At 39.5% G+C, this 13,255-nt stretch overlaps 1 non-coding gene across 1 annotated transcript; it reads right to left on the bottom strand.

Annotated features, from left to right (window-relative positions):
* Positions 1-767: 767 nt before the first annotated feature.
* LOC119519083 lies at positions 768-874 on the bottom strand. The gene has a single exon (XR_005213943.1). It is a non-coding gene; the product is annotated as a U6 spliceosomal RNA (small nuclear RNA).
* Between the last annotated feature and the right edge of the window lie 12,381 nt (positions 875-13,255).

The raw sequence follows: 13,255 nt of genomic DNA, 5'->3' as shown, positions 1-13,255 counted from the left end.
TGTGCCTGAATGTGTGTGAGAGGGTGTGCACATGTGTGTGATTGTGTGTGTGAGCAGGCAGATGTGTGTGTCCTCTGAGCTCTGACTTGTGGAAACAGCAGGAGCAGGGCTGAGTACTCCAGGAAAATCACCTGTCTGTGATTTGTTTTGTTTTTGAACGAAACTTAATTTTAGTTATAGTTTGAGTGTAAGAAGTAACACGTGAGCATTTAAGAATATACATAATGACCATTCCTACACTCTCTGTAACTTCTGCTCTTGCTCAGGGACACCTCTGTTTCTTCTCATCTGGATAGAGCATTCTTTTCCTGTTTACATTTCTTTTCTATTTTTTGCCATACTTTTTTATTGTAGGATATAACACATATACATAGGAGTGATAAAGTTCAAGTGACATTTAACAAGTACTTAGAGAGCAACTTTCAAAGAATATTACAGGTTATAGTTCCACGGTTTCTGTTATTTCCTTATTGTGAAATATAACATATATACAAAAAGGTATGGCTTTCAAATGACAATTTAACAAGTAGTTATAGAACAAATTACAAAGGATGTTATGTGTTACAGTTCCACCATTTCAAGTCCTTCTTTCTAGCTATTCTAATACCCCAGCAACTAAGAAAAGAAAATTATATAAACATTCAGTATTCAAAATCCTTTGTTAAATTCCATCTTGCCTTTTGCTACCCCTTCCTCTAGTTTAATCACTTTCCCGATCTTCAGATATGTCTAGGCAGTGACCACTATAAGTTGTTCATGCTAAAAAAAATAATATGGAACACTTCACAAATTTGCGTGTTATCCTTGCTCAGGGGCCATGCTAATCTTCTCTGTATCATTCCAGTTTTAGTATATGTGCTGCCAAAGTGAGCACTGTGATTCGTTTTTATGTTGATTTGTTGGCTCTGAATCCCCACAGTGAGCAGGAAGAGAACATTTGGTGCAGGTTTGGTGCTTAAGTTTCCTGAAGGCAGCCTTCTTTGGGTCGGTAGGCAATGTGTTTTGGTCCCCTGGATACAGGAGTGCAGCCATTCCAGATCCTCGATTTATGAATGCATTCAGTTCCCTCTTCCCACTGCCTGTGGGCTGGAGGCCATATCTGTTATCCCACTGAGGCCAGCAAATTGTTTAGTCCTATATCTAGATCCCCTACCTCCTCGGCCATCATGGCAAGAGCTTGCATGGGTACCACTCTAGCGTTGGCACCTGAGAAATTCTCTTATCTTTATTTCGAATTTGATCATAGATTTGAATTTTTTAAAAATATTTTAATCTATTATTTGTAACAAGAGGGAGGTCCACATTAGCTCATTGCATCATATTCTTAAATCCAAACTAGGGCTAATATTTTAAAAATTAAAATATGGGAAATTAAGACCAAAAAACACAACATAGCAGACCATAAAGACCTGTGCAATTGTTATATTGTGCTTCCAAACAGCCAAAGTGAGATGGAAAGTATATGTGGTTCTTATTATTGAAAAAGAAGATGATGAGTTAAATATAAGAGAAACTGACCATCTCCCTTAATAAAATTAAACCCTGATATTCCAAGACTGGAAATGGAATTGGAGGGAGAATCTCTGGCTGGGGAGCAGCAGCCAGCTACCATTATTCTAAATATACACATGATGTTTACCATTTTTTTCTTGGTATAAAATTAATACATGTTCACCATAGGAAATATGTCAAATCCAGATAACCAACAAGAAAATAAAACTCTCAATAACTTGATGTTCAATGAATCATAACCTTGGTTTGTGGTATACCCAACCATCTGCAGAATACTTAGCACTGATATGCAGAATCATGACTCTGAAGTGTCTCCTGAATCCTCAAAGCAAAACTAAAGTTTGCAAGGACATGCAGTGTAGTGGGCCCCGATGTCAGGTTTCTCTGTCACTTCTATGTAACCCTGGGTTATTTAACTCTGCACACCTCCGTTTCCTCATCTGTGAGACAGGAAATAATAAGGGTATCTATTTGAAGAAATGTGAGGATTAAATGAGTTAATAAATGTAAAGCCCTAACACACAGTAAATGTTACATTCTGATGCTGTGTGGTCAGCAAAATCTGAGAGAGATGAACTTGGATATTTAGTTGAGAAGATTTCAAAGTTAACTGTGGAAAATGCAGCCTTGTTTCTCCTTGCAGATTATAGTAAAATGTGAAAGGAAATGGATAAGCTGAACTCCTGGGCACAAAGAAATCAGAAATCGATAGTTTGGAAAATTCTGAGTTTCTGGGAAGTGAGTCCCCAGAGAACAGTGCTCCATGTGAGGGTTTAACTGAACATGAAACCAGTCAGCAATTTCCCTCGAAGTCAGGATTAGAAATGCAGTTATCCAGGAAGGATCTGCGGAAAGTTCTTTTGTCTGATGGTTTGGACCCCTGTGTACTACATGCAAAACTACAAGTTTTTGCTTGCATATTTATATGAACAAAACTGCTGCTAGCCTCAAGTCAAAGAGACAGAGAAGGGACAAATTGAAGTAAAAATCATTTCAAGGGCAGAACCATAGAAGCTGAGGTCTGGACCGAAGACATCTTCTTGGACCAAGAGAGTGAACCCACCCATATGTGTGGAAAGGGTGAGTCTGCCCCAGTGCTTGGAGAAGGCAGGACTTGTGCCCCATTGTTCAGGTCTTCCTGAACACTGCTGCCAGCCAGCGTTCTCAGAAGGTGGAACCTATTGCCTGGGGATTGCAGAGAGTCTGGCCACCAACCCGATGTTTGGAGAGGGTGCAGCCTTCACTCCAGTGTTTGGGGAGAGCATGGCCACTGTGCAAGCACCAGGTAAGTGTGAGACTGGTGCTTCATTAGGCCCAGAGGACAAAACATTGTTCCACAGATGACTCCATACACTGAAATCTAATGCAGTATGCCCTGCTGGATTTCAGAATTGTTTGGGACTTCTGATCCCTGTTTTTCCTCCAATTTCTTCCCATGGGAATAGGAATTATATTATGTGTGTTATTCTATGTCTATTCCTCCATTGTATATCAGAAGCAGATAACTTGTTTTCTATGTTTCACCGGTGAACAGACAGAGGGGAAACATGCCCCAGGACAGACCACACTTATAACCAATTTTGATGAGACTTTGTACTAAACATTGTTTCTGAAATGACTTAAGTCTTTTGGGATATTGTGAGGGACTGAATGTGTTTTGTATATAAAAAGAACATGCATTTTGGGGGTCCAGACATTAGAGTATGGTGGTTTGAAGTTGTCAGTATCCCAGAAAAATATGTTCTTAATTTAATCCACTCCTGCAGGTGTGAACCCTTTGTAAGTAGGACCTTCTCATGAAGCTACTTCTGTTAAGGTGTGGCCCACCTCATTCCAGATGGGTCTTAATCCTACTACTGGAGTCCTTTATAAACAGAATTGAGACATGAGAAAGAAAGCCACAGGCAGAGCACCCAGAAGCTGAACTTCAGTGGATGTTGTCATGTGTCTTGCCATGTGACAAACTAAGGACTAAGGATCACTGGAAGCCAGCCCCAGAAGCCACAGTCTGGGGAGAAAGCATCATTTTGATGACCCCTTGATTTTGACTTTCAGCCTCAAAACTGTAAGCCAGCACATAAATCAGTAGTGTTCCTATAACTAATAATGACCTAACTGAAGAGGCAATCAAAAAAAAGTTCCATTCACAGTAACAACTAAAAAAATCAAGTACCTAGGAATAAACTTAACCAAGGATGTAGAAGACCTCTACTCAGAAAATTACAAAATTGTAGTAAAGAAATAAAAAAGGTTCTAAATAGATGGAAAAATATTGCATGCTCATGGATAGGAGACTAAACATTAAGATGTCAATGCAACCCAAACTGATCTATAGATTCAATGCAATGCCAATTAAAATTCCAATAACCTACTTTGCAGACTTGGAAAAGCTAATTATCAAATTTATTTGGAAGGGAAAGGGGACTCGATTTGCCAAAAACATCCTAAAAAAGAAAAACAAAGTGGGAGGACTGACTTACACTTCCAGACTTTGAAGCCTGCTGTAGAGCTACAGTGGTCAAAACAGCAAATATTGGCATAAAGATAGACATATTGCTCAATGGAATCAAATTGAGAGCTCAGAAAAAGACCCCCAAATCTATGGTTGACTGATTTTTGATAAGGCACCCAAATCCACTGAACTAGGACAGACAGTCTCCTCAAAATATGGGTCTGGAGAACAGGATATCCATATCCAAAAGAATGAAAGAGGACCTACTGCACACCCTATACAAAAATTAACTCAAAGTGGATCAAAGACTTCAATATAAGAGACAGCACCAAAAAACTCCTAGCAGATAATGTAAGAAACATCTGCAAACCCTAGTATTAGGAGGTAGCTTCTTAGACCCTACACCCAAAGCACAAGCAACAAAAGAAAAAACAGATAAATGGGAACTCCTCAAAATCAAAAGCTTCTGTGCCTCAAAAGACTTTGTCAAAAAAGTGAAGAGGCAGCCAACTCAATGGAAGAAAATATTTGGAAACCATATATCTGATAAGAAACTGATATCCTGCATATATAAAGAAATCCTACAACTCAACAACAGTAGTAAAACAGCCCAATTATAAAATGGGCAAAAGATATGAAAAGATATTTTTCAACAATCTGAGTGTCCTTCAACAGATGAGTGGATAAACAAAATGTGGTATATACATATGATGGAATACTATGCAGCAGTAAGAAGGAACAATGTCCTGAAACATATGGCAACATGGATGAACCTTGAAGATATAATTCTGAGTGAAATAAGTCAGACACAAAAGGAGAGAATATTGTTTGTTAACATGTCTATGAACTCTCTGAACAATGTAAAATCAGTGTCTTATAATATAGAATATTGGGGTATCAGTGATAGACAGTAGCTAGTGAGGGGGGATGATAAGCTAATATGTTCAGATATGTTAATGATGGTGAATTAAAAGGTATGGTAATGGATAGAGATGATGATTATTTGTTAATGGGATTATTAGTATCAGAGCTGTGTTGAAGGTGAATAGGATTGAAAGGGGTTGTTTAAAGGCATTTTTACTACAGATGAGCACCACAAATATAGATAGGGTCTTGCATGATATACTGCTAAGGTATGACAGTAGCACAGAGAGTTGACAACAGGAGGGCATATGGGAAAAATCTACATATTGCATGCAGGGACTATAATTAACAGGAATACCATCCTAGTACTACACAAATACGAGGGACAAATAATTAAGAGCTGACAAGAGCTGTGAGATGTTTCGGGTCATGAGAATTATTTAAAATGGAGGATTATACAAAAAAAAAAACTGTAAGATAATAAATTCTCATTGTTTAAGCCAAATGATTTCATGATATTTGTTCTAGCAGCCTAGGAAAGTAAAACAGATTATAATGGTAGTATTGGATTATAACCCAAAATATGAATATATGCAAGCCCATCCTAATATAAATAAATTACTGAAAAATCAGTAAATGGTAGAATAGAGACAAATCTTCCTTAAAGAAGAACTTATGCAAATACTCTTCCCCAAAAGTTGCAGCTTAACTCCTCTCCCATCAGCAGAGTGGGCTGCACTTAGTGACTTTGTTCCAAAGAATAGAGTGTGGAGAATGGGAAAAAAGTAACTGGTTAACATCATCAGTGATAAGTCATGTTGATAGTATGTTCCTTGATAGGATATAACAAGAAGGGTATTTCATGTCTGTGATGTTCTTCCCCAAAAGCCATAACTCCAATCTAACCATGAGAAAAACATCAGACCAGTCCAGATTAAGGGTGATTTTACGGAACACCTGACCATAGTAGCAAAACTGTCAAGGTCATGTCAAACAGGGAAAGACTGAGGATATGTCACAGATTAGAGAAGACCAAGGAGGCATGGAGACTAAGTGTGAGGTAGCACCCTGAGGGAATCCTGGAACAGAAAAATGACATTAACTGAAAAGGAAGTGAAAGAATAAATTCTGGAGTTTAGTGATTAGTAATATACCAAGGTTAGCAAAGGGACCATGGTAATGTAATATGTTAATAGGGGAGACTCGGAGAGGGGTACATAGGAACTTGGTACTATTTTTGAAGTTTTTCTGTAAATCTAAAATCATTCTAAAATAAAAGTTTGTTAACTCTGCTCTCTCACTGTAAAGGATGACTGAATATTTGTTTCCTTCTGGGTCTCTGCTCAGGTAGAGACCCAACCACCATTTTCTCCTTTTCTGAGGGTCTAGGTCTTTAACAAAAACTACTGATTGGTCCTGAACTTCGCTGGTGCCTCACCATCATCAGTGTCCTTCCATTTATGCACTTTCGGCCATTTTTCAACTCCTGTAAGCATTTTGCCAAAGACACACACACACACACACACACACACACACACACACACACACACACACACATATATATATATATATATATATATATATATATAATTTTGTAAATAATTTTTGAGACATCTATCAAATATGTAGCTGGGTACAGTCATCTACCTTATTTCCTTCATAAACTTATTTTAGAATTCTAATGGAATCATCCATATTTTCTTGTCACGTGATACAGGACCATATAGTCCTGATGTTTGCTACTTGCAATCCCATTGTCTTCTAGACTTGGCATTTGACATATTATTTTATTATTAAAAAAGCAAAAAAACAGAATCTAGAATCTCTCACAAATCAGTTCTTACAGAGCAATAGAAATGACTGTGAAGCAATACAGAAGTCTGAGGTATGATGGAAAGACTAATAATAGATCAATAAGACATTTTCTCATTTTTCCAAGATTTGAGTTAGTTTTTTTTTCAATTAAGTGGAAATCATAGAGGAAAAAAAAATAAATAAATAAATCCCATTGGTTCCCTTGGAGGTATTTCCTCTGCACTTAGTGGCTGGAATGTATTATTTTCCAAGGGTTCTTTCAGCAACTTTGGTCATGACCTTTTTAAAAAGGCATTTTCCACCCAGAACCCAGGAATCTCGAAGACAACTGTATAAAATTGTAGCTTATGAGGGGTGACAATGGGATTGGGAAAGCCATAAGGACCACACTCCACTTTGTCTAGTTTATGGATGGATGAGTAGAAAAATAGGGGAAGGAAACAAACAAACAAACAAACAAAGGCACCCAGTGTTCTTTTTTATTTTAATTGCTCTTTTTCATTTTAATTATTATTCTTGTTATTTTTGTGTGTGTGGTAATGAAAGTGTCAGGGATTGATTTAGGTGATGAATGTACAACTATGTAATGGTACTGTGAACAATCGAATGTACACTTTGTTTTGTATGACTGTGTGGTATGTGAATATCTCAATAAAATGAATTTTAAAAAAAGCATTTTCCAACCTGTGTAAATTCTTGCTTTATTCTTATTACCTGAAGAATGATATCAATATTGCCACCATTTTGGAAGGAGTTTTAATTTCTCAGTCTCTTCCCTGGATTAAAAATAATTTCTCTACCGTCTGTATCTATTTGATATATGCTGCCAAAACTTGCCTGTAGTGTCTCCTGGTTTCATTTTTGTAACAAAGGCAGTAGAAACCACAAAGTCTGGGACAGAAGTTACAAACTCGTGAGCCATAGGCCAATTCTGAAACAGGTTTATTTTAGTTGGTCCTACGTAGTTCTAAAACTCAAACAACCTCACATGAAAATCTGGATTTCCGCCTTCTGTTGAAACAGCAGTCCCGGCAACACTGGGCTCACCTTTCCATATGGCCACAAGTAGCTGAACCTGGAAAGGGGCTGCCTCGTTTAGTTGACACAGGAACTCCCAGAGCACCAGAATGCTCACCACCCCATTATTGTATCACACAATTTACCCCATTCATGCCTCTGCAGCTAATTGATTTTCCAAGTCCTGATCTGGAATACCAGATAACTTCTTGGTCTAAATGATTTTCTTTGAAGTGTCCTGTGCCAGTTTGAATGTATTATGTCCCCCCAAACGCCATTATCTTTGATGTAATCATGTGTGGGCAGACCTATCCATGTTAATTAGATTATAATTCTTTGAGTGTTTCCATGGAGATGTGCCCCACCCAACTGAGGGTGATGACTCTGATTGGATAATTTCTGTGGAAGTGTTGGCCCGCCCATTCAGGGTGGGTCTGAATTAAATCACTGAAGCCATATAAATGATCTGACAAACAGAAGGAACTCAGTGCAGCTGTGAGTGATGTTTTGAAGAGGAGCTACAGCCAAGAGGGACACTTTGAAGAAAGCACAGGAGCTGCAGATGAGAGAGAGTTTGATGACAGCCATTGAAAGCAGACTCTTGCTCTGGAGAAGCTAAGAGAAGACAAATACCCCAAGTGCAACTAAGAGTGACATTTTTGAGGAACTGCAGCCTAGAGAGGAATGTCCTGGGAGAAAGCCATTTTGAAATCAGAACTTTGGAGCAGACACCAGCCACATGCCTTCCCAGCTAACAGAGGTTTTCCGGATGCCACTGGCCATTCTCCAGTGAAGGTACCCAATTACTGATGCGTTACCTTGGACACTTTATGGCCTTAAGACTGTAACTGTGTAACCAAATAAACCCCCTTTATAAAAGCTAATCCATCTCTGGTGTTTTACATTCCAGCAGCATTAGCAAACTAGAACATATCCTAAAGGGAAAGAGAAAGTAATCAAAGATAGGAAGCAAAATAAACCTTGCACAAACCTTGTATAAAACTATCACTTTACACATTTTTAGAATAAAGCAATAAAGAAATTAACAGTATTTTATTATATGTGTGCTACTTTTGTTGTCTATCTTGAATGCTCAGACTATGATGGACACTGACATTTTAATATCTATGTCATGAACAAAACTGCATATTTTCATTTGTTTCATAAAAGCTTAATTTGTGATAATATAATACAGCAAAAAAGGACCTGAACTTTTTTCTCAACATAATAGAATATATATCCAACTTTTTCTTCATTTATTATAACAAAATTCATTTGTATTAAGGATTTCTAATTCTGTGCGTCATGCCAGAGCCCTAAACCAACACACAATGTCTTGGACTCATGATCTCTTATCTCCCTTTGTCTAAAGTCAGCAGGAGCTGGGTAGGGAAGTGTCTGGCAGGTGGATACAGGCAGGAAACCACAAAGGCCCATGGTCCAAAGGCAGAGAGGACCAGTGTGAGCAGGGGAGACAGAAGAGGCTGCACCCTCCCAACTGCTGAACTGTTCCAACTCCGGGGTCCAAAGACTTGATTTGGGCCACTTTCTGGAGCTGGCTTCTCAGGTGCAGCCTCCTGCCTGGACCCTCTGAGCTGTTTTCCTTAGACCTTCTCTCCTCAAAACAGACCAAGAACAGAACCTACTGCCTCTGCCCCCTTTAACCCTGTAAAGTGGGATGGAAAGAGGAAGACCACACTAATGAACTGAGCCCTCTGGAAAGTTAATGCAGACCAGGTGGTGCATTTCTGAACGATTCTTCTTTACACGATCTAGTAGGAAGGAGCTGATTCACTGGGGTCATATGTAAGCAGAGGGGAGGGCCGACTGGGTAGCTTTCCAGAACATAAACCTAAAACCAATGCTAAGAGAGTGATAACACTGTTGCAGAATAATGTTCCCTTTTGTCCCTTTGCCCTTCATGCCCCTGCCTCCATCTATCCCAGACTGAAAAAGACATCTTGGTTGGGGGCTGGTATAGTGGGTGGGGGGAGAAAAGAAAGGAGGAAGGGAAGTGATGAAAGTTCGTCTTGGACGAAGGAATCCCCCAACAATGTCCCCTGGACAATAGGGAAGGAAGTACTAAAACCTGAGGATCTGAGAGCAGAGAGGGCTCATGTTACACTGCATGGGAAGGTTGCAAATGCCCAAAGGGGAAGTGACTGCATAGGAGTTAGGCAGACATGGCCTCAGAGAGTGACAGTCATTCCCAAGCCCAAGCACAGCCATGAAAGCTGCAGAGAATGGCCCCAACACCATTTACAACAGCGTGGACAGAGCCCTTGGAGGGATCAGGCAGACAGACAGAGGGAGGGATGGCTCTGTGGACACCTGATGTGTCCATACACACCAGGACTAACGCCAACTTCCTGGTGTGACAAAAGTCCCTAGAACTTAGGAGCCACCCACGAAAGGGAGGAACTCCTTGTGGACTGTGGTCAAGTTTCCACAACCTTTGTCAACTAGGGGTCCTAGGTAAAAACTGAGGTACAGACCAATAGAGAAAGTTATATTTCTCACACACCTCACTTGTGGACTGAGACTTGCACCCACTGCAAAATGTGAATTGATCTGGTCTTTGCCAAGGAAGACAGCACCATGTAGTTGAAGTAATAAAACGCTCCCAGCCACATGCAGCTATGGTCAGCACATCTGAAAATGAGTAATGCACAGCACCTTACTATTTATTGGGAATGAGTGATTTATTTAAGATCTAAATTTTAAACTCTTTAGTATGCCTCCTGGGCTGGTTTGAATCTATTATGTTCCCCACAAAAGCCATGTTCTTTAATGCAATCTTCTGCGGGCAGACTTATTAGTCTTTTGATTAGGGTGGGACTTTGATTAGATTGTTTCCATGGAGATGTGACCCACCCAACTGTAGTTGAGACCATTTGATTATTTCCATGGATGTGTGACCCTGCCCATTCCAGGTGGGTCTTTATTAGATCACTAGAGTTCTTTAAGAGAGCGCACACAGAGAGCAGAGAAGACAAAACACCCCAAGAGAAGCTGAGAAAGACATTTTGGAGAGAAGCTAAGATATGTAATCCAGAGTTTGCCCCTGGGAGAAGCTAAGAGCCAACACAGACCCAGACGCTTGGAGATACTTGGAGATGCAGACTGAATGACATTTGGAGATGCTACGCTAAGAGATGAAGCCCAGAGTTTGCCCTGGAGAAACTAAGAAAGGACCCCCAGATGCTTAGAGAGAAATGCCCCAGGAGAACCAAGCAGATTGCTGAGAGAAGCTAAGAGAGACAGAAGCCCAGAGACATTTTGGAGAAAGCCGTTTTGAAAGGCAACCTGGGAGCAAAGGACCAGCAGATGCGAGTCACGTACCTTCCCAGCTGAAAGAGGTGTCCTGGACTCCACTGGCCTTTCTTCAATGAAGGTATCCTCTTGTTGATGCCTTAGTTTGGATACTTTTATGGACTTAGAACTGTAAACTTGTAACCTAATAAATCCCCTTTATAAAAGCCAATCCGAAAAACCCCCAGCCAGCATAGTACTCAATGGTGAGAGACTGAAAGCCTTCCCTCTAAGATCAGGAACAAGACAAGGATGCCCGCTGTCACCACTGTTATTCAACATTGTGCTGGAAGTGCTAGCCAGGGCAATCCGGCAAGACAAAGAAATAAAAGGCATCCAAATTGGAAAAGAAGAAGTAAAACTGTCATTGTTTGCAGATGATATGATCTTATATCTAGAAAACCCTGAGAAATCGACGATACAGCTACTAGAGCTAATAAACAAATTTAGCAAAGTAGCGGGATACAAGATTAATGCACATAAGTCAGTAATGTTTCTATATGCTAGAAATGAACAAACTGAAGAGACACTCAAGAAAAAGATACCATTTTCAATAGCAACTAAAAAATCAAGTACCTAGGAATCAACTTAACCAAAGATATAAAAGACCTATACAAGGAAAACTACATAACTCTACTAAAAGAAATAGAAGGGGACCTTAAAAGATGGAAAAATATTCCATGTTCATGGATAGGAAGACTAAATGTCATTAAGATGTCAATTCTACCCAAACTCATCTACAGATTCAATGCAATCCCAATCAAAATTCCAACAACCTACTTTGCAGACTTGGAAAAGCTAGTTATCAAATTTATTTGGAAAGGGAAGATGCCTCAAATTGCTAAAGACACTCTAAAAAAGAAAAACGAAGTGGGAGGACTTACACTCCCTGACTTTGAAGCTTATTATAAAGCCACAGTCGCCAAAACAGCATGGTACTGGCACAAAGATAGACATATAGATCAATGGAATCGAATTGAGAATTCAGAGATAGACCCTCAGATCTATGGCCGACTGATCTTTGATAAGGCCCCCAAAGTCACTGAACTGAGTCATAATGGTCTTTTCAACAAATGGGGCTGGGAGAGTTGGCTATCCATATCCAAAAGAATGAAAGAGGACCCCTACCTCACACCCTACACAAAAATTAACTCAAAATGGACGAAAGATCTCAATATAAAAGAAAGTACCATAAAACTCCTAGAAGATAATGTAGGAAAACATCTTCAAGACCTTGTATTAGGCGGCCACTTCCTAGACTTTACACCCAAAGCACAAGCAACAAAAGAGAAAATAGATAAATGGGAACTCCTCAAGCTTAGAAGTTTCTGCACCTCAAAGGAATTTCTCAAAAAGGTGAAGAGGCAGCCAACTCAATGGGAAAAATTTTTTGGAAACCATGTATCTGACAAAAGACTGATATCTTGCATATATAAAGAAATCCTACAACTCAATGACAATAGTACAGACAGCCCAATTATAAAATGGGCAAAAGATAGGAAAAGACAGTTCTCTGAAGAGGAAATACAAATGGTCAAGAAACACATGAAAAAATGTTCAGCTTCACTGGCTATTAGAGAGATGCAAATTAAGACCACAATGAGATACCATCTAACACCGGTTAGAATGGCTGCCATTAAACAAACAGGAAACTACAAATGCTGGAGGGGATGTGGAGAAATTGGAACTCTCATTCATTGTTGGTGGGACTGTATAATGGTTCAGCCACTCTGGAAGTCAGTCTGGCAGTTCCTTAGAAAACTAGATATAGAGTTACCGTTCGATCCAGCGATTGCATTTCTCGGTATATACCCGGAAGGTCGGAAAGCAGTGACACGAACAGATATCTGCACGCCAATGTTCATAGCAGCATTATTCACAATTGCCAAGAGATGGAAACAACCCAAATGTCCTTCAACAGATGAGTGGATAAAGAAAATGTGGCATATACACACGATGGAATACTACGCGGCAGTAAGAAGGAACGATCTGGTGAAACATATGACAACATGGATGAACCTTGAAGACATAATGCTGAGCGAAATAAGCCAGGCACAAAAAGAGAAATATTATATGCTACCACTAATGTGAACTTTGAAAAATGTAAAACAAATGGTTTATAATGTAGAATGTAGGGGAACTAGCAATAGAGAGCAATTAAGGAAGGGGGAACAATAATCCAAGAAGAACAGATAAGCTATTTAACGTTCTGGGGATGCCCAGGAATGACTATGTCTGTTCATTTCTGATGGATATAGTAGGAACAAGTTCACAGAATTGTTG

The sequence above is a fragment of the Choloepus didactylus genome, chromosome 22, assembly GCF_015220235.1.
Source record: "Choloepus didactylus isolate mChoDid1 chromosome 22, mChoDid1.pri, whole genome shotgun sequence".
In the NCBI taxonomy this organism is placed as follows: domain Eukaryota; kingdom Metazoa; phylum Chordata; class Mammalia; order Pilosa; family Megalonychidae; genus Choloepus; species Choloepus didactylus.
Note: the sequence above shows the minus strand (reverse complement) of the source record. Positions and strands in the feature narration are given on the sequence as shown.